Below are 23,306 nucleotides of genomic sequence, written 5' to 3'. Positions count from 1 at the left end.
AGAAGGTCTCAGAACTCGCTGAAAGCTATTCTTCTCCATTACAGGTTATTATAGGGAAAGGCTACAGTTTAACATCAGCCAAGGAAAAAAGTGCATCAGGCACAGCCCAGAAAAAGTACAAAACACAGGGCTCCTGTTGTCATCTCCCCAGGGAGACAGGACACATTATTCTCCCAGGGACAATATAGGATGATACACATGAAGTAATTCTACCCAGGGAGCTTCACCTGAGCCTCACTGTCCAGTTTTTCCTGGGGCTCCATTACATGGGCATATCAGTTCACATGGCTGATCTTGGGGCCTTACCCCCAGTCCCTCCAGGCATGACAGAAAGCCTCAGCCCCACACCCCACTGTTGGTCTTTCTGGTGTGGACAGTCTCCACACTAAGATTATTGGGTATGCTAGCCCTAACACTAAATCACATTGTTGGTTTTAGATATGGAAGGACTCAAAACATTTTGAAGAAACTACTAGAATTTGTGCTCTTGTAGAACTAGGGAATCAATTAAAAAAGAAGTTGTGTTATGATAGATCACAAAACAAAAGCAAAACAAAACAAAAAAACACACAGCTTTGCAGCTCCTTCCATCTGTTTCCCCACTCTTGAAACCATGCTGGCCTTGTGACTTGTTTTGACCAATAGAATGTGGCAGAAATGACAAACAATTTTCAAACGTAGTTCTCAAGAGGCCTTGCAGCTTCTGCTGTCACACTGGTAACTCTTCCATCGCCATGTGAACAAGCCCAGGCTGGCCTGCCAGAGGATGTTGAGCCATCTAGAGAAACCAGCCACCACGGTCATCCCAGCTGAGGCTCCAGACACAGGAGCCTCAGCTGAGCCAGCCCAGACAAGAAGAACCACCCAGCTACCACATGAAATCATAAGAAATAATCAAAATCTTGGTTGTTTGAGTCATTTAGTTTTAAGGTGGTTTGTTACCCAGTGAAAGCTAATGGATAAGCATGTGAGCCAACAAATAGGGGGCTGATCTCAAGAAAGCTGCAAAGAAAAGAATTCCCATCTTGGCCTACACTTAACAATCCAGGGCTCGGGCAAGATACAAATGGAGGCCTACATACTTTAAATCTAAGCATTTAAAGATATGACTCAAGCAACAAATAATTCAATGAAATATATATGCCCCTACCTTAGCAAATTCACCAGCATACCAACTAGAAGGAGGAGGGATGCTGAGTTCCCACTTGGAGTTGTATTGAAAAGTATTGATACATGCTACCACATGGATGATCCTTGAAAATATTATACCAAGTAAAAGAAGCCAGACACACAAAGGACCACATGTTGTATGATTTTGTTTACATGAAATGTCCAGAATAAGCAAATCTATAGTAACAGAAAGTAGATTAGTAGCTGCCTAGAGCTAGAGGCATGGGGTGACTTGGGGGTGGTGGTTAAATAAGTATAGAGTTTATTATTGGGTTGATGAAAATGTTTTCAAATTAAATAGTGATGACAAGGGGTGCCTGGGTGGCTCAGTTGGTTGAGTATTTGCCTTAGGCTTAGGTCGTGATCTTAGGGTCCTGGGATCAAGCCCCATGTCCGGCTCCCCACTCAGGGGGAGTCTGCTTCTCTCTCTCCCTCTGCTCCTCTCCCCACTTGTGCTCTCTCTCTCCCTCAAATAAACAAATAAAATCTTTTTAAAAATAAAAAAAAATAAATAGTGATGACAATTGTATAACTTTGTGAATGTACTAAAAAACCATGGAATTAATACATCATATCACTCAAAACAGTTATCCCTGTTTGTGATATTCCTGCCAAAGATGCATGACCTGCATTTAATCGTGAGGAAACATCAGATAACCCAAATTGAGGACATTCTATGAAATAGCTGGTCTGTACTCTTTCAAAATGTCAAGGTCAAGAGAGACAATGAAGGACTGAGGAAGTGTCACAGACTGGAGAAGATTAAAGAGACATCACAAGTAAATGCAATGTGGATCCTGAGTTGGGTTAATCCTGGTTTGTATCCTAGAGACCTTTTTCTTTTTTCCTGTAAAGGACATCAGTAGTACAACTGGAGGCAAAACAAATAATAGTATTATAACAATGTTCATTTCCTGAATTGCTACTTGCAAGAGAATGTCCTCATTTTTATGAAACACATGCTGAAATACTTAGGCAAAAAGAAGAATCATGAAAAATTATCTAGGAAAGAGAGGGGAAAAAGTAAATGTGGTAAAAAGTTAACTGGGGAATCTGAGTGAAGGGAAATATAGGAATTCTTTGAAGGGAAATATCGGAAAGACTAACTTTCCGGAAGGTCTGCAATTATTTAAAAAAAAAAAAACAAAAAAGAATACATCATGACAATATCTCCTGACAATTAGTATAATTTAACGCATGCTTTCAGTGGCTTCATGATATCCCTTTATCTCGATGAACAAAATTATTCAAGCATTCTCCACCCATGGGCACTGGTCTTGTGTCTAGATTTTGGCACCATTTTTATACATAAATCCTTACATGTTGGTGCTTTCATTTCCATAAGATAGATTCTCAGGAGTAAGACTGCTGGGAAGAAATGTATGTCATATTTTTTAGGTTTAGTAGTTATTATTAGATTTTTTCTCAAAAGGCTGTACAATTCACTTTCCACCAATAATATGAGATCTTTTCCCCGATATTTGTCAGTAATAGATATAACTTCTTAATTTTTGATAATCACATTATCCCAATTTGCATTTTCCTAACTGCGAATGAATTTCTACATCTTTTCATATATTCATCAGCCTCTTGATTTGCTTTCTTATGAATAGCCTGTTCACATATCTTGCTCATTTTCCTACTTGTTTACTAATTTTTTTCTTAAATTTAAAAGCTTTTTCAGCCATCTTTCAGTGTGCATTGAAAATATCCCCCCCACTACTACCACATGTACCCATTTTATCATTACACTGTTGACTTCACTTATAATTTGTTATTTGGGAAATTTTATGTAATCAAGTACATCTGTCATTTCTAATATAGCTTCTAGGTTTATTGTCTTGGCTTAAAAATTCTCCTTTATCCTAAGGGTAAAACATAGTTGCTTAAATTCTTTTTCATAATTTTTTACTTAATTATTTTTACACTTAGCATTTATCTGGAGTTTCTTTTTGCATATGGAGTAAGGACAGAGTTCATTTTCTTTTGATGAGTGACTAGGAGTGCCAGTAGCATATAATAACTAAATCACAAAGGGGCCCAGAAGGACAACATGGCATGGTGGTTAGAAGCCAAATTGGGATCCCCACTCTGCCAAGTGCTATCTGTGTGACCTTGGGCAAATCACTGAACTTCTCTGTCCCTTACTTCCTACCTTTGTAAAATGAAATAATTGAACTTCCTTCATAGGGTTGTCGTGACAATTACTGAGGCAATGTAAGTGCTTAGCACAGTTCCTACCTAGATCATGGTTAAGTGAGATTTAGTACTGGTATTTTTTTAGCTGCAAAGCCTATTACTCCACAAGCCTCAGGGTCTCAAATGCCCCAGGGCCAGGACTTGGGGGCAGGGTGACTAGCAGGTCCTCCCCAGCCTCTGACTTAGCCATCACTGCCCCTGTGGGAAATCCAGGATCTCCACCCACCAACTCTCACCTTGCCCAAGGCTCTTGGCTCTAATCCCCAGACTCTCATCCTGCCCAATGGGGAAAATTCCTGAGGAACCAAGGCCTATCCCACCTTCCAACTCCAGCTCTTACTGCTGCTTGGCTTAGGAGAGGAAGTAGGTGCTTGGTAGGAGTTTGTGGGAAGGGCTTTGGAGTCATCTTCCAAATTCACCCTTCCTTCCAAACCTCCTCAGTTCTTTCCTAGCTACAAAGGCCAAATGGCCGGGCAATGGGCAAGGTGGGTAAGTCACCTGAGGCCTTAAAACTTGGCACCTACTGTGATGAGGCTATATGAGTGTATATGAGGTGAGTGTCCACCTACACATGTGCTCTCTTGCGTACAATAAACCTCTGAATAGTCCTTGGAGACTGTCATGTCTTATGAAAACATCAGTTTAAGAATGAACCAAATATAGGCCTTATAAATATTTGTATATTCTTTAAAGTACAACAGTAATGCTGGGGGTGGGATGCACAGCAATCTCCTTTCTCTGACCTCATGTTTCCAGGAAAAGGACCTCTGTTCCAGAAACAGCCCTGCCACCCACCCTCCATCTCCACAGAGGAGGAGATAAGTGATAGGGTAGGGAGACACCCATTGGTGCACAGCCTTCAGGAGGTAGAGAGAATCTGAAAAAAGACTTCAAGCACTGGAAATCTATGTTTCTACCTTTTCTCCCTTGTTTGGTGCCAGAAAGTTATCCTGGGTTCTTACATCTGCTTTGCAGATCCTTACTTCTCTGCAGATATCTAGAGCAGGAAGATAAGGATGAGGGAATAATGTTACTGTTTTTAAAGCCACTCTGTCCATGCAGAGTTGGAGAGATAAAATAAACAACAAAAAGGAATAGGGCTTGGAGAATCCAACTCCTGCCTATGTCTGGTCTTTCCACTCACAGTTCCCACTAGGCTGGAAAGACATCTTCTCTTGCCGTGCCTGGAGCCTGGCTGCTCTCATCTCTGACGGCACCCTGGGATTACCTAACAAGTTCACTGGACTCTGGCAAACATTTTTTAAAGCCACCCAAGGGTTGAGAAAACCTAGGTTCAACTAGCCTACTGAGTGTCCAGAGCTCAAACAGCTCAGAATGGAATTACTCTCTTCTAGCAAATGTCCAAAGAAGGAGAAGGATTTCTTTCCATTCCCCTCCTGATGCGCTGCTGTAGGTTCTCATCTTTACCACCTGAGCATATTGGGATCTGGCTGCTGGGAGTTGTTGACTGACATGTGGCTAACTGATGTTCTCTATGTTTGCTTCCTGGTCACTGAGTTTGGACTCAAGCCTGAGAGATACTGGCAAGGGCCAATGGATGCATCCATCTCCAGCAGCCCCCAGATGTACATGCAATTCTACCTTAACCACCCAAGTAAACAATCCTTCGTGAGGCGCAAACTATCCCACTAGTGACAACAGCTAAAACAGGAGAGGGCTCTACCATGGCACTATCCCTGCCTCTGTTCAACAACCTGGCTTCTCTTTGCATGCGACTCGTTTGAAACTAGAAGCTTTTGCTCACTCCGCAGAGCTCATTCAGCAGAACTAACTTCAACCAGTCAGGTCACTGTGCCCAGTAAGTCCCAGGCTCCCTGGAAACCTGCCTGCATTTCATAAGTCCCTGGAAAGTTTTGCCCAAGGTGGTCTAGCTGTTCCCTCCTCCTTAGCACCATTTCTGGGACACCGCTGTGAATACACAGGGAATCCCCTTCCAACTGGGAGTGGCCTGCTGGTGGAGGAATTCTGGGAAATGGTAAGGATTACAAAGGGAAAAAATCACATTGTAAAAATGCATTTGTCAATGAGCATGACCTCATAGTTCTAAGAAGTCTAGATATTTCAAGGCTTGACTTTCCTTTCTCAGAGAGAGTGGGAGAAATATTCCACCCCCAAATTCTACTTCCTGGATTTGGAGAACACATTCCACTCACTGGAATATTTGTATGGCAGAGCTAATTTAATTTTAAACTCCTCATCTTTCTTCCTAGTAAGGCAGGGCATCCCACCATCTGTCGGTTTTGCTGCCCATATAAGTCTCTTGAAACGTTTCCATGAAAATGGTCCAAACACAATGCACAGTCTGATACTAGGACCCATCACCATGTGCTGCTTGAAGCCCAGAGCATGACCAGGAGTGATCCGGTCAGGAATGTTGTTGAGCACAGAAATTTTGAAAACATGTTTTCTTGTTCAAATTAAACAATCAAGCACCTAGATGGATTAAGCGCTCTGCTAATCTCAGGTCTTTTCAGGATTTGGTGGCAAAATCAAATTGCCTAGGATGCTGGAATTGCTCCAAGATTGAACTCGATTACAAACAATGGTACTTAGTTCACCAGCTTCAACTGAAGTGGAAGCTTCCCTGCTGTGGATGATTATGCCACAAGTGAGAAGTGAGGGTGGAGAAAAAGTGAAGGAAAATGTAGGACGATGCTAGGCAGCAGGCAGGGCCCACAGAGGTCTGTGCATAGGATTTAGAGGGACACCAATCAGCTTGGATATAGATTTTTCTGCACCCATGGTCAAATGCACAGGTGCAAGAGAGGGGAGTTTCAGATAACCAGAGTTGTGATTTTGTAAAGCAAGTTAAAAAGGAAAGGGAGCAAGAGAATGAAAGGTATATGCAAGGAGGGGTGTAACTCCTTACAGTAATCTTGAAGCTGAGTAGGAGCTTCAAATGGAATGAAGACAAGTGAGGCCAAAGTATAATCAGGGTTGTGATAGTATAGAGTGTCAGCTGGAAAGATGAAACTTGTGGTCATAGAGTAAGATGCACAAAATTGAGATTATGAAGAATCTATAGTTTTTGGCATAACAACTCCATTATTATTATACTTATTTTACAGATGGGGAAATGGAGGCCTAAAGAGGTTAAGTAACTTGCCAAAGGTTGCATGGTTGGTAAGAGGTTGAGCTAGGATTTGAACTCAGGCAGTTTTTCTGGCTCCAGAACCCACATTCTTAATCACTATACTACGCTACCTCTTGGACAAAAAAAGAAATGAGTGATTCAACATTTTCAGGAACAATGCAAAAGGATGGAAGGAAGGAAGGAAGAAAAGAAAGAAAAAGAAAGAAAAGAAAACAAAGAGAAAAATATCTTAGAACTTAAAAAAATATTTTCAAGCCAAAAGTTGAGCAGACAATTTGCAGGTGTCACTGTTACAGCCACTGTTGAGATATTGGGCATGTGAGCTACAATGGTGCTATGGAAAATCAAATGAAAGAAACAGGTCAAACAATAGGACCAAAATACAGAAGGATGTAGTCATGAGGGGAAACAAAAGACACCTGGAAGACAGATCTAGGATAGGAGTTCCTGAATGAAGAAAAGGAGCAGGAGGGTGAGAGGCAATGAACAAACAGTAAAGAATCGTTTCCTTGAACTGAAAAAAAGATATGAATAAGTGCAATGAGAAGATTCAGTGAGTCACAGGCAAGACTGCTTAAGATACATGAACGAGCAGGTCCTGGTAAAACACCTGAACACCATGGACAAAGAGGACATCTTACAGGATTCCAGACAGAAAAATCAAATTACTTAAATAGGAAAAAAAAATTTAACTGGCATTAGGCCTTTTATTTCTTTTTCCTGCCTGATTGCTCTGGCTAGAACTTCCAGGACAATGTTGAATACAAGTGCCAAATGTGGGCATCCTCGCTTGTTCCTGATTTTAGGAGAAAACCTTTTAATCTTTCACCATTGAGTAAAGGTTAGCTGTGGGTTTTTGTAAATGCCCTATATCATGTTAAGGAAGTTCCCTTCTATTCCTAGTCTGTTAAGCGTTTTATCATAAAAGGGTGTTGGAATCTGTCCAATTATTTTTCTGCATTAATTGAGATGATCATGTGTTTTTTCCTCCCCTTTTTCTACTAAGGTGGTGTACTACATTGATTAATTTTCACATGTTGAATCACTTGTATTCCTGAGATAAATCCCAGTTGATCATGATCTATAATGCTTTTAATCTGCTCTGGATTTGGTTTGCTAGTATATTGTTGAGGATGTTTACATCTATATTTATAAGGAATATTGGTCTGGAGGCTTTTTTCTTGTATTTATATGGCTTTTGTATCAGAGTAATGGTGGCCTCATAGAATACATTAAGAACTCTTCCCTCGGGGCACCTGGGTGGCTCAGCACCCGACTCTTGGTTTCTGCTGGAGTGGTGATCTTGGGGTCATGGGATTGGGCCCTGCACTGGGCTCTGTGCTCAGTGGGAAGTCTGCTTGGGATTCTCTCTCCCTCTCCTTCTGCCCCTCCCCCTCCAATAAATAAATAAATCTTTTTTTTTTTTTAAAGGAACTGTTCCCTAGGGGCGCCTGGCTGGCTCAGTCAGAAAAGCATGTGACTCTTTTTTTTTTTTTTTTTTAAGATTTTATTTATTTATTTGACAGAGAGAGACACAGCCAGAGAGGGAACACAAGCAGGGGGAGTGGGAGAGGGAGAAGCAGGCTTCCCACGGAGCAGGGAGCCCAAAACGGGGCTCGATCCCAGGACCCTAGGATCATGACCTGAGCTGAAGGCAGACACTTAATGACTGAGCCACCCAGGCGCCCTGAGCATGTGACTCTCGATCTCAAGGTCGTGAGTTGGAGCCCCAAGTTGGATGTAGAGATTACTAAAAAAAAAATTTAAAAATTTAAAAAAAAAAATAAAAACTCTTCCCTAGCCTTCCATTTTTGGAAGTGTTTGATAAGGATTGGTGTTAATTCTTTAAATGATTTATAGAATTCGCCAAAAAAGACTTCTGGTCCTGGTCTTTTCTTTGTTGGGAGATTTTGATTACTGATTCAATCTCTTTACTTTTTATGTCTGTTAGGTATTGTTTCTTCTTGAGCCAGTTTTGGTGGTTTGTGTGTATCTAGGAATTTGTCCATTTTCTCTAAACTTTAATTTTGACATACAATTGCTCATTTTATGCTCTTATAATCCTTTTATTTCTATAAGGTCTGGAGTAATGTATCTCCTATTTTCATTCCTGATTTTAGCAATTTGAGTCTTCTCTTTTTTTCTTGGTCAGTCTAGTTAAAGGATTGTCAATTTTGTGCATCTTTCCAAAAACCAGCTTTTGATTTCATTAATTCTTCTTACTGTTTTTTTTTTATTTTCCTAGTTGTTTATCTCCACTTTAATTTTTATTATTTTTTTCTTTCTGCCAGCTTGGGGTTTAGCTTGCTCTTCTTTACCTAATTCCTTAAGATGTAAAGTTAGGTAACTGATTTGGGATCTTCTTTTTCTATGTAGGTATTTGCAGCTATAAATTTCTCTCTGAGCACTACCTTCACTGCACCCCATAAATTTAGTTATATTGACTTTTTCTTTCCATTTGTCTCTTTTTAAATTTCACTTGTAATTTCTTTGACCCACTGTTTTTTAAAATGTGTGGTTTAATGTCAACATATGTGCAAAATTTCCATTTATCTTCTATTATTTCTAATTTTATTCCATTGTGGTTGGGGAAGATATTTTGTGTGATTTCAATATTCATAGTTTTATTGAGACTCATTTTGTGGCTTAACATATGGTCTATCTTGGAGAATGTTCCATATACCCTTGAGAGGAATGTGTATTCTTCTGTTCTTAGGAGAATTGTTCTATGTTCATTAAGTCTAGTTGGTTAGTAGTGTCATTTAAGTCCTATGTTCCCTTACTGATCTTCCATTTAGTTGTTCTATCCATTATTGAAAGTGTAGTATTAAAGTCTCCAACTATTATTGTAGAACTGTGTATTTTTCCCTTCAATCCCATCAGTTTTTGTTGCATATGTTGTGGGGTCCTCTTTTTAGGTTTGTATATGTTTATAATGGTTAAATCTCAATGAATTGACTCTTTTATCAATATATACTATCCTTTGTCTCTTGTAACAATTTTTGTGTTAAAGTCTAGTTTTCTGATATTAGAATATCCACTCTCTGCTCTCATTTGGTTACTATTTATATGGAATATCTTTTTCTGTCCTTTCACTCTCAACCTGTGTGCCTTTGGATATAAAGTGAGTCTCTTATAGATAGCACATAGTTGGATCATGGTTTTTTTTACCCATTCTACAAAGCTCTGCCTTTTTACTGGTGAATAAAATTCATTTACATCTGAAGTAATCACTGATATGGTAGAACTTATTTCTGCCATTTTGCTATGTGTTTCCTATGTCATATCATTTTTGTTTCTCAATTCTCTCCTTACTGCCTTCTTTTGTGATTATTTTCTAGTGTACAATTTTGATTTTATTCTCATTTTCTTTTTCTATGCATTTTTTCATTTTTTTCTTAGTGGTTACCATGGGGAATACAATTGATAGCTTTGTAACAATCAAGTTTGAATTAATCCAACTTAGTTTCAATAGCATATAAAAATGCTGCCCCTTTATACCTCCATCCACCCCTTTGTTTTCATTCTCACAAATTACATCTTTATACATATGTACCCATTAACGTGGATTTATAAGTATTGGTTTTTGCATTTTTTAGGAAATGAAGTAGGAGATACGAATAAACACTGCAATGATACTAGCTTTTATATCTACCTATATAGTTGCCATTGCTTTTTTTTTTTTCTTTCCTTTGTATGGCTTCTAGTTACTGTCTAGTGTCCTTTCATTTCAGCCTGAAGGACTTTCTTTAGCATTTCTTTTAGGTCAGGTTAACTCATGATAAATTATTTCAGTTTTTGTATATTTTGCAATGTTTTAACTTCTCTTCCACTTTTGAAGTATAGTTTTGCCATATATAGGATACTTCTTTGTTAGCTTTTTTTCTTTCATTATTTTAAATATGTCATTCTGCTGACATCTGGTCTCCATGGTTTCTCCAAGATAATTTGATTATGAATCTTACTGGAGTTGCTTTACTCTTGCTGCTTTCAAGATTTTTTCCCTTTGTCTTAAGACAGTTTATAATGTGTCTTGCTGTGGATCTCTTTGAATTTATCCTACTTGGAGTTTACTGAACTTCTTGGACGTGTAGATTCATATCTTTCATCAAATTTGGGATATTGTATGCCATTAGTTCTTGAAATATTTTTTCTGGCCCTTTTCTCTCTCCTCTCCTTCTGGGACTGCCATTTTACATTTGTTGGTACACTTGATGGATCCCCACTAGTCATTCTTTCATCTTTTAACTCCTCAGAATTGATAATCTCACTTGATCTACACTCAAGTTATCTGATTCTTTCTTCTGCCTATTGAGAGATGGGCAAAATAAAGACAAATCTTTACACCAGTCCTTCAGGTTACTGCCATACAGGTCAAAACACACAATGGCAATTCTTGAGAATAAGGTCTGTATTGCTGCCCCTGGCACTAGATACCTGCATTAAGAGTGTAGGGCTTCATGGCCACCATTGATCAGGTAGTGGGGGATGGTGGACAGAAAATTTAAAGAGAACCACAGTGCTCTCTTACTGCAATAAAGCAACTTCTTTATTAAGCTTTTCCTTGCTTATTGTAAGTTTTTGACTTGATTTCACAATTCTATGAAAGTTGAATCTGACCATTTTTTTAGCTTATTATTTCTACACAGGGACAGAGTCCTGGAAGTCTCTACTCCACCATTTTCAGTGATATCACTCTTCTGTATTCTTTCATACAATTGTATGTACATCTACAAGTAAATTAAATTTTAAAAATTAATTACAAGTTTTAAAAATAAATTAAAATACCACCATAAAGGGAAATACTAAAATAATTCTTAGAAAACTGAATCAAGTTAAGATGAGTAAGGACATAGAGAAATTTAATAAGCTGATCAAGAAAGTCAATTAGTAGATATATATGACTGTCACATTTGTTAAATAGAAAACATACTTTTTTTTCCATTTGCCATCTAACACTGACAAAACTGATTAATTTCTTAGGTATGAAGAAAATTTTAAGAAATTTAAAAATTAGGAATTTGATAGGGTTATAATAATAATTTAATAAAATTAGAAGTCATTAATAAAACCATTAATTTTTAAATTTCTTTACTTGGGGATGCCTGGGTGGCTCAGTCGTCAAGCAACTGCCTTTGGCTCAGGTCATGATCCCAGGGTCCTGGGATTGAGCCCCGCATTGGGCTCTCTGCTCTGCAGGAAGCCTGCTTCTCCCTCTCCCACTCCCCCTGCTCGTGTTCCCTCTCTCGCTGTGTCTCTCTCTGTCAAATAAATAAATAAAATCTTCAAAAAAAAAATTTCTTTACTTGGAAATTATGAAACCCAGAGCTAGATAAGCTTTGGATAAAAAAAAAAAAAATCTAAGTGAAATTATTATCCATATTTAAAATTTCAAGTATGTTTCTTGATGAAAAACTAAAAATAAATAAATAAGGAATTTAGAACATGTATTAGTTTCCCAGGGTGGCCATAACAAAGCACCACAAATTGTGTGGCTTAAAACAACAGAAATTTATTATTTCATACTTCTGAAGACTAGAAGTCTGAAATCAGGTGTTAGCCAGGTCATGCTCCCTCCAAAACCCCCAGTGAAAGATCTGTCCTTCTTTCAGTTTCTGGTAGGCACAGATGTTCCTTGGCTTGTAGAAGCATATATATTTCAATCTCTGCCTCCATTTTACATGTTGTTCTCTCTTTGCCTCTGTGTCTTCACATGGCTGTGTTTGTATAAGGACACCAGTCATATGGAATTAAGGACCCATCCTACTCCAGTATGACCTCATCTTAACTAATTACATCTACAATGGCCCTCTTTCCAGGTAAAATCAGATTCTTAGGTATAGGAAGTTAGGATTTCAACATATTATTCAACACAATTCAACCCATAGCAGTTCTCATTTTAAGAAATTAGTAAGGGAACAATAAATTAAAGCACAAAGAGTTGGAAGAAGAAGTTAATAAAAGCTAAAATCTATGTAATAGAAACATAGAAAGAAAACATAGGAAGGATAAACAAATCCAAAAGCATTTCATTGAAAAGACTAATAATGTAAACTTTTGTGAGACGGATAAAGGCAAAAATAAACAGCAAAAGGATACAAAAATAGAATGACAAAATCAGAAAGTCAAGCACACAGAGACAGGTGAGACTTGTAAAAATATTACTTACAACCTTATGGCAACATACGTGGAAACAGATGGTTTCCTTGAAAAATATAAAATTACCAGAATTAAACCAAGAAGTAGAAACCTTGAATAAATCAATTACCATAGATGAACCTGAAATGGCAATTAAAAATATACCATTGATAAGAGCACCTGGGACCAGATGGTCCCAACTGAGTCCCAGTTCTCAGTTAATTCTAATTTCATTTAATCTATCTCAAACTATAGAAATGTGGCAATATCCTCGATTTATTTCACAAATCTAGCATCACTTGAACACAAACTTTATAACAATAATAACAATAAAAAGAGAGAATAGACCGATGCCTCCTATGAATACAGATGGAAATATTTTTTTAAGATTTTATTTATTTGAGAGAGAGAGAGTGAGAGCACAAATGGGGGGGAGGGGCAGAGGGAGAGGGAGAAGCAGACTCCTCACTGAGCAGGGAGCCTGATGTGGGACTCAATCCCAGGATCCTGGGATCAGGACCTGAGCCGAAGGCAGATGCTTAGATGGAAATATTTTTTTATTGATGTTTAAAATGTTATTCACACTATTGGTAAAGGAAGTTACTAACACAACTACCTATCACCTGGGAAAAAAGAACGCTGAATCCCCTTTCACCCACTATATACAAAAATAAACTCCTGATGAATTAAAATTTAAATATAAGAAATAAAACAATACAAATCCAAGAAAAATATTTAGAAATGTTTATTTACATCCTAGGGGTTTAGAAGTCCTTCTTAAGCTAGAACACCTTCCTTCTAAGTTGGTAGCCTGAGCTTAGTGGTCTCAAATCAACTAAGCTTTGCTCACTTGCTAGAGCTGACAGGTTGGATCAAAGAAGGAAAACACTGTCCAATGGCCAACAGCAGCAAGGATTTCGGAAGGAGCCTCTTCTGTCAGGATGTTTTAGGATGAAAGGATTAGAAATCCCAGTTTGAATTGGCTTAAACACGACGACAGGTGTCAGGTCTCCTGCCTGGGCAGCCAGCGGTCAGGCAGCCCCATGCTGGATGACCCTGAGCCCTGGCCTGTTCCCTGAGACCCTCCTGCTGCTCTCCTCTGTGTGTTGGCTTCATCCCATGGCAGCAGGCCTCTCAGCTAGAAAGCAGTAGTCTGTTCCTGCAGCTCTTGCTCAAAAGTGAAGACACTTTTTTCAGAAATTTCCAGGAAACTTGTCCACCAGTCTCCTTGTCAGAGTGAGCCTATACCCATTCCCGATCGTCCACCTGCAGGCAGGTGGGGCAACCTCAACCTATCAAGCCCCAGCCAGAACTGAGTGGGAGGCCTGGGGTCACAAACCTAAACCAAATCTGTTCAGCTTGGAAGGAGAAAGGGCAGGTAACCAGAACATGGCCATTTTTAAGTTTTCTTTCCATATTAAAAATTTTATATATGTTGACTGTAGAAAATGTAGAAAACACAGAAAAGCATGAAAAAGAAAACAAACATCCCATAACAGGGAATAAAGCTTTGTAAATATGCATCATTATAATTCTGTAGATTTTTTTTCTATATAGACATACACGTTAGGCTTTAGAAAATTTGAAACAATTTGTACATAATGTTAGTAGCCTGTACTACTTAATAAATAATACAGGGAGTCTTAAAAGTCTTTTAAGCTTTGGGGCACCTGGGTGGCTCTGTCGGTGGAACATCTGACTCTTGATCTCAGCTTGGGTCTTGATCTCAGGGCCATGAGTTCAATCCTCACATTGGGCCTCACACTGGGCATGGAGCCTATTTAAAAAAAAAAAAAAAAAAAAAAGGCAAAGAAAAAAGTCTTCTGAGCTTTAATAAAGGTAGAAGTATACACCTATAAATTTATAAAATAGCATCACTTATTTAACTTTCTTTTGTACTTATTTAGTGTTTTGAATTCAGAATAATAAATTTAACTTTTCTGTTTTAGTATCTCTAACTGAAGATGGCAAATGTTGACTAACACAAAAATCAAAAGATTAAATATTTATGATTCCAAATTCACAAGTGCTTAAAGCTGCATTAAAACTGTTAAGTATTTTTTAAAATTCAGTTTTCTTCATTTTGCAGTATTCCACCATAACTTATTTAACTAGTATCATACTACCAGGTGTTTAGTTTCCCCCCCCACCCATACATCATGATTAATGTTAGGGGGAAAGTAGCTTAATTATAACTCAACATAAATTCTAAGGGATGTGTGTCACTGAAGACCTCAGTTCTGAATCCTCTTCTTCCCTTGTTCCTTCCCTTCCCCCATTAGCAGGATTGTGCATTATCACTTAAAAAGCCAACTGAAGACATTTCCTAAGAACAGCATGATATGTGTCCTAGATGAGGTAATATGTTCAAACAAAGCCTAGGGAAACAGCCAACCTCCTCTGATGATGAATTTGCATTTTGAAATAAAACTTGTCTAAACTATTCTTAAATGTGTCCACATCCCCCCATGTCATGGAAATATAAAACTATAGTTTCTCTGAGGTTTTTCTTTTTGTTATCAAGTACTTCACCATGGCACAACAACATGATAGTAATTATTTTTTAAAGCCAATATTTTCTTACAATTGAAATCCACACAAAAATTTTTGAAGTCCTGGGAAAGTTGTCACAATGTGTGATTAGACTATGATTGTATTGTTGAATCTATATGATCATAAATATTACATTATCATCTATCAACACTAAATGTCATTTTGGTCAGGTTTTCTTTCTTAGCCCTTTGAAACACTTTTTGGTCTTAACTGTTCCTAGAATGTTTTTGAGAGGGTTTACCAAAGGATATAGTAACAGGATTAAATAAAATCAAAACAATAAGAATATGGAAAGAGGAAGGAAGTAAATATGCTAATCACAGAAACCGATATCTTTACTAAGACTGAATATCAAGTTTGACTCAGAGTTTCCTCGAGAAAAAAGGGGAACAAGTTACATGGTTCTGCTCATCAGAAAGGGTAAAGTGCCCCTGTTCCCACCCCCCACTTCACACAAACTCAGAAAGACACTTGTTTTGTGGAGTGTTTTGGACAACAAGTATCACAAGAGATGATTTTTTTCCAGCAACATTGTGTAACAAATGGAGAAGTGGATTTCTTATGTGTGCTTCTGGTAAAAACCCCTGAGGAAAGGTTCCAGAGTCAAATACTGTTGGGGAAAGTCTGGTTTAAAAGAAGTTAAACACAGTAGTTCCTATGGGGCTTTCCTTTTCAGACCCTTTAATATGCAATTGTGCATTTGGTTAATCATGGAACTTCTTTGATCCTTAAGGACCTGCTGATATCTGGCAGGGCCAGTGTTTCACAGAACAATGTTTAGGAAACACTACTTTAGATGATCTTCCTTCAGACTGTTTTTACTCAGCCTGGATTTTGGGCAGAAGTTGCATAGCTGACAGGTTGAGATTATATTCTCTGAGGAGAGCCCAGTGTTGTGCTTTTCCATGTGGCAGGCTGAAGGCAGAGAGATAAATGAAGAGAAGTGGTAAGTGAACAGATGAGTTGGGAATCTTTTCTGAAGGATGTGAAGGTTAACCAGGCTTCTTGCCCTAAAGAGACTTGAGTACTAGTGGACAGAACATGGATTTTCCTTGAAACATTTTTAGATTCATTTTGCTACTTGGAAAAGTACTCAGTTATAAGATTTCACACCCCAGGGCTTGTGAACACCAGGATGCCTAAGCTGTATTACTGAAACATTTAGTACAATAAAAAAAAAATTCTACACGTGGGGATCCTGACATGGTTTTCGTCATAAAGGACACAAGAAATTTTATTCCCATAGTCAGATTAATCAACCTTCCCATAATCCCCTCAAATCCATATATAACACTGTTTCTAAATATATGTTCCATTTGGAATTTAATAGGATATTATGTTCAAGTAATTTTAGCAAACACTAAGTTAAGTGAGTTAAAAGTTAGAAGTTTCCATTTTAAGAGGGTAGTTTGACAAAATCTATTTTTCTCCACTTGCTACCATTGAATAACAACAATAATAACAAAAGAAATGAATAAACGAAGGGGTATTCAGTAGATTAAAGATTTTCACATTCTTCTGGGAGAAGAGAAGTGAATGAGAGCATGATGCTGAGAGAAGTCCAGTGGAGGAAGCCAGAGGCAAATTTATACAAAAGAGGGCCACAGAGGGCTAGGGAAGAGACATCCCTGGAGAAACTTAGGGGGCTTTGGACCCAGAGGTGGCAAGGTTCCAAGGGCCTGGCAGTCCAGTGTTTATCACCAGGGAAAGAAGCCAGAAAGCTTCTAGAGAAATGGATCTGGTTCTGTGATGACAGGCTAATGGTTTAGGAATCCTGACATTTTGGAGATTCCCAGCCAAAGGGCTGTCCATCCAGCCATGTACCCAGAGCTCCCCATCAGCTTTCCCATTCAGACCAATGAAGAAACAAACCTACTTACACAACAGCAAAGGAAACTTACATCTGCCACCTGTAAGTATCTAGTCCTAGGAAAACTTAGAACCATCAGACATATGTGGACACCAGGAATGTGAAAAAGTAAACAAGCAAAAAGGTGGTCTTGGAAAATCAAGAAACCTAAGTTAAAAGATTCAAATTTATATCACTATGGAGAAGATATTACATCCATAAAACAAGAAGAGGATGCTGTGAAAATCTGTAAAGAGCTCAAGAAAACAATATATAATGCTTTCTGTATTTTATTGGAGAAATCTTTACTTGCCTTAAACTCAAAATTCTTCCATATTATGCTTTAGAATTGCTTTACCTTTCACCAATAGAACAACAATTGTCTGGAATCGATTTTGTGTACTATGTGAGGAATGGGTATTTTTTCACATATCGCTATAGAAGTGATCCAGTTGTATTTACTGAAGAGAACTCTTTTTCCCCACCACTCTAGACTTTTGTCATAAATATAAGTACTCATATATGTGTGTTTCCTTTTTCTTTCTTTTTTTTAGAGAGAGAGTCTAAGGGAGCAGTGGGGGGGGGGGGCAGAGGGAGAGGGACAGAGAGAATCTTAAACAAGCTCCATGATGGGCATGGAGCCCAACACAGGGCTCAATCTCATGACCCTGAGATCATGACCTGAGATCATGACCCTGAGCAGAAATCAAGAGTTGGATGCTTACTGACTGAGCCACCCAGGGATCCCAGTGTAAGGTAACCATTGATATTAGCACTTTGGGCAATTTTATTCTTTTTTGTTTGGGTCTTCTGTTTCTTTTTTTCTTGCCTACTAATGGGTTACATATTGTTAAAGACTTTATCTTGACTTATTTATAGTGATTTTGAGAGTATTACTTTCTATGGTTTTTCTATAGTGGTTGTTCTGGTTTGTGGGAAGGTTTTTAACTACAAATTCAATTTCTTTAGTAGGTATGGGACTATTCAGGTTCTATTTCTTCCTGAGTTTTAGCCATTTTTGTCATTCAAAAATTGGTCCTCTTCCTCTAAGTTGTCAAATTTACCCTCATAGAGTTAGTTATAGAACACCTGTGTCAAGTTTCTATGTTAGTTAAGGTCTTTAGTGATATACACTATTTCTCAGTATTGGTAATTTGTGTTTTCTCTATTTTTCTTGGTCAGTGTGGCTAGAGGTCTATCAATTTTGATTTTTTCAATAAACCAGTTTTTGTTTCATTTTTTCCTATTCTTTTCATGTTTTTAATTTCACTGATTTCTGCCTCTATCACTTTTTTCCCTTTTACATGCTTTGGTTTTAATTCATTCTTATTTTTCCAGTGAATCAGAGTGGAAGAAACTTTATTCTTTTTTTCCTTTTAAGATTACATTTATTTATTCCAGAGAGAGAGAGAGAGAGAGAGAGAGTAAGAGGAGCAGAGGAATAGGGACAAGCAGACTCCCTGCTGAGCTGGGAACCCATGTGGGGCTTGATCTCAGGACCCTGAGCTGAAACCAAGAGTTAGACACTTAACTGACTGAGCCAACCAGGTGCCCTGAAACATTATTCTTATCAAATATAAGCATTACCACATTTCGCCCCCTAAACATCGGTTTGGCAACATCCATTTGTGATTTAAAAATTCTGAGTAAGTGAGGAATAAAGGGAAACTAATTCAACTTGATGAAAAACATCTACAACCAAATCTACAAATGTCATACTTGGTAAACAGCTGAATGTTTTCCTTCTAAGATTAGGGACAAGGCAAGAATGTTCATTCTACCACTCTTATTCAGTATATTAGTGGGAATTCTAACCACTGCAATAAGTCTGTAAAAAGAAATGGCATAGGGGCGCCTGGGCGGCTCAGTCGGTTGAGTGTCCAACTCTTGATTTTGGCTCAGGTTGTGATCTCAGGGTCGTGAGATCAAGCCCAGTGATGGGCTCTACACTCAGCAGGGAGTCTGCTTGAGCTTCTCTCTCTCCCTCCACCTCTGCCCCTCCTCCCGCTCGCACTCTCTCTCTCAAATAAATAAATCTTAAAAAAAAAAAGAAAGAAATGGCATAAAGATTTGAAAGGAAGAAATAAAACGGTCCCTACTTGCAGATGACATGGTTGTTCTGCATAGAAATTTCAGAGAATCTACACTGTAACCTTCTAGAACCTTCCAGAACTAGTGACTTTACAAAGGTTGCAGGATAGGGGCACCTGGATGGCTCAGTCTGTTGAGGTTCTGCCTTTGGCTCAGGTCATGATCCCAGGGTCCTGGGATTGAGCCCTGCATTGGGCTCCCTGCTCTCAGGGAGCCTGCTTCTCCCTCTCCTCCCTGCTCATGCTCTCATGCTCGCTCTCTCTCTCAAATAAATAAATAAAATCTTAAAAAAAACAAAAAATAAAAAACAAAACAAAAACAAAGGTTGCAGGATAGAAGGTAAGCCATAAATATCAATCACATTTCTATGTACAAAAAGCAAGGATGTGGAACCCCAAATTAAAAACACAATACTATAAACAACGAGATACTACTATGCACCTATTAGAATGGCTAATATCCAAAACACTGATAAGACCAAATGCTGGTGAGGATGTGCAGCAATAGGAACTGTCATTCATCTCAGGCAGGAATGCAAAATTGTACAGCCACTTTGGAAAAGGGTTTGGCACTTTTTACAAAGCCAAAAATACTCTTACCATACAATCCAGCTACCATGATCCTTGGTATTTACATAAAAGAATTGAAAACTTTATCTCCACACAAAAACCTGCATACAAATGTTTATAGCAGCTTTATTCTTAATTGTCAACAATTAGAAATGACTCAAATGTGCTTCAGAAAGTGAATAGCTAGGGGTGCCCAGGTGGCCCAGTTGCTTCGGTGTCTGCCTTCGGCTCAGGTCATGATCTTGGGGTCCTGGGATTGAGCTCCACGTCAGGCTCTCTGCTCAGTGGGAGTCTGCTTCTCCCTCTTCCCCTCTCCCTCTCAAATAAATAAAATCCTTTTTAAAAAAGTGAATAGCTAAACAAACTGTAGTACATCTACACAATGGAGTATCACTCAGCAATAAAAAGGAGTTATCAAGCCACAGGAGTACATGGAGGAATCTGAAATTACTAAGTGAAAGAATACAGTCTGAAAAGGCTATATACTGTATGATTCCAACTCTATGAGATTCTGGAAAAGGCAAAACTATGGTGACAGTAAAAACATTAGTGGTTCTAAGACATTTAGGGCATTGGGATAACTCAAATATTTTGCTGCTCTATGCATGTCTGTAAAAGCAACATGAATATGGACTTTTAGGTTACAAATGAATTTTAACAAGGAGGCAAATTCACAAATATGGAAACTAGAAATAATGAAGATGGAGTGTAATTTTTTTTTTTTTACTCTTTTAAAGATTTTCTCTTTACCTGGTTTCCAACAGGTTTATAATGATGTGCCTAGGTGTGTTTTTCTTGTGTGGGGATTATAGAGCTTCCTCACTTTGTCACTTAACATCTTTTTATCAATTTGGGAATATCATTACCTGCAATCTCTTCAGATACTGCTTGTGCCCCATTCTCACTTGCCTCTTCTTCAGGGACTCCAGTCTCCATGATTGTTAGACTTCTACATTATGTCTGTTCCATATATCTCATATGCTCGCTTCTGTATTTTCCATGCCTCTTCTCTAATTATGGATATTTTCTATTGACCTATGTTCCACACCACTAAACCTCTATTTTACTATATCTAACCTGCCATTAAATTCATCTGTGGGGTTTTTTTTGTGTGTTTTGGGGTTTAGTATTTAAACATCTTAACTATTTTTCATATGGTAAATTTTACTTATATAAACAAAACACCTATGTCTAGGTGTATGACATAAAGCCCCAACAATTCTACACATTATGCTATCTTCACCACAATAAGTATAGTTACCATTTTTTGCCATATAACCTTATTACGATATTATTGACTATGTTCCCTACACTGTACTTTTCATCCCCATGACTTATTTATTTTATTACTGGAATTTTGTACCTCTTAATTCCCGCCCCCCCCCCCCCCCCTGTCCCCCCCACTTTTCTCTTTTTGTTTCTGGTTTTTTTTTTTTTTGTTTTTTTAATTCCACATATAAACAAAATGATATATTTGTCTTTCTCTTATTTCACAGTATAATACTCTCTAGATACATCCATGTTGTCACAAATGGCAAGATCTCCTTCTTTTTTATGGCTAATATTCCATTGCATATATATACCCCACCTCTTCTTTATCCATTCATTTATCAATAGACACTTAGGTTGCTTCCATATTTTGGCCAGCATAAATAATGCTGCAGTAAACATAGGGCTGTACTTATCTTTTCAAATTATTTGCTTTTTTTGGGGGGGTAAGTACCCAGTAGTGGAATTATTGAATCATATGGTAATTCTATTTGTAATTTTTAAAGGAACTTTATACTTTTTCCCACAGTGGTTGCACCAATTTACATTCCCACCAATAGTGCATGAGGGTTCCCTTTTCTCTAACCATCTCAACCATTTTTAAGTGTATAGTTCAATAATGTTAAGTGCATTCACAATGTTGTGCAAACAATCTCCAGAGCTCTTATCTTACAAAACTGAAACTTGGTACACATTAAACAATAACTTCCCATTCTCTCATTCTCCCAGCTCCTGGCAACCAGTATTCTACTTTCTGTCTCTATGGACTTAACTACTTCAGGTACCTCATGTAAGTGAAACCATACAGTATTTGTCTTTGACTGGCTTATTTCACTTAGCATGTCCTAAAGGTTCATCCCTGTTATAACATGGACCAGAATTTCCTTCCTTTTTAAGGTTAATATTCCATTCTATGTATATACCACATTTGTGTATCTATTCATCCATCAATGGATACTAGGTTGCTTCTACCTTTTGACTGTTATGGAAGGCAGCTATGCTAACCACTATACCACCAACGCTGACTGTTATGAATAATGCTATGAACATGGGATGTACAAATATTTGAGACCTTGCTTTCAATTCTTTTGGGTATATGTTCAGAAGACTTGCTGGACCATATGCTAATTTTTATTTTGGGGGTAGAACTATCATACTATTTGCCACAGCAGGTGCATCATTTTACATTCCCACCAACAATGCATTAAAGATCGTTTCTCCACATCCTTGACAATGTTTGTTATTTTGTTTTTGTAGCTGTCCTAATGAATGTGAAGTGATATTTCATTGTGGTTTGATTTGCATTTCCCTGATGAATAGTGATGTTGAGCAACTTTTCATGTGCTTCTCGGCCATCTGTGTATTTTTGGAGAAATATCTATTCAGGCCTTTTGCACACTTTTTAGTTGAGTTATTTTTGTTGTTATTCAGTTACTAAAGTTTCTTTTATATTCTGGTTATTAACCTCTTATCAGATATATGATTTGCAAATATTTTCTCATATTTTGTAGGTTGTTTTATTTACATTCATGGAATTTTTAGCAGTAATTTCTGTTACTATATTTCCATGATTCTATTTCATTGATTCCAGTTCTCCACAGAAATTTTCAATCTTTTCACCTATTTTACTGAACATGGTGATAATCCAATATAACTGCAATATTTGCCATCATCTGTAAGTCTTTCTATAATTTTTTTTCCTACTTTGGTTTATTTTTTGTTAATTCTTGAACTGTCTGATAATTTATTTCATGCTGAACATTGTATATAGAAAAATTGGAGACAAAAATTGAGATCCACTAATGTTATCTTCCTCCACAGAGAATATACTTTGCTTTCTGGTGGCAGTTAGAGTAGGGACACATCATCTTATCCAGTCTGAAATTTGATTAATTCAAAGTCAGGTTTTAGTCTTTTGGGAAGACTGGTCTCTTTCTCATTTGCTCTTAATCCTATAGTGTAGTCTTTCTATGGTACCAGTGGAAGCCTGGGATGTTTACCAGCCTCTCTTAATTAGAGGGCCATTAACTGAACTGCCTCCCCAGACTCCTAAAACTGTCAAAAGCTCTACTTAGTCTTCCAGCTTTTTAGTTTCTTGTGCCTATACTTCTTATGAATTAGCAAATGTCTGAGGTAAACATGGAACAAAATGTTGAGTTCATGTCAATGCAGCTTCTCTTTCTCTGGGACCTTAGACTCTTGGCTGCTTTGGTAGCTCTGACGTCTACATTTCATCTCTAGTTACTAAGAGGTTGCCAAAGGCTCAACTCAACTTCCCAGCCTCTCAGTAGTGACTTCCTGCTTTTGGAGTTACACCATTTTCAAATTAGCAAATGCCTAAGAATACTGGGCT

Source organism: Phoca vitulina, unplaced genomic scaffold, assembly GCF_004348235.1.
Source record: "Phoca vitulina isolate PV1807 unplaced genomic scaffold, GSC_HSeal_1.0 scaffold22, whole genome shotgun sequence".
Lineage (NCBI taxonomy): Eukaryota > Metazoa > Chordata > Mammalia > Carnivora > Phocidae > Phoca > Phoca vitulina.
Note: the sequence above shows the minus strand (reverse complement) of the source record.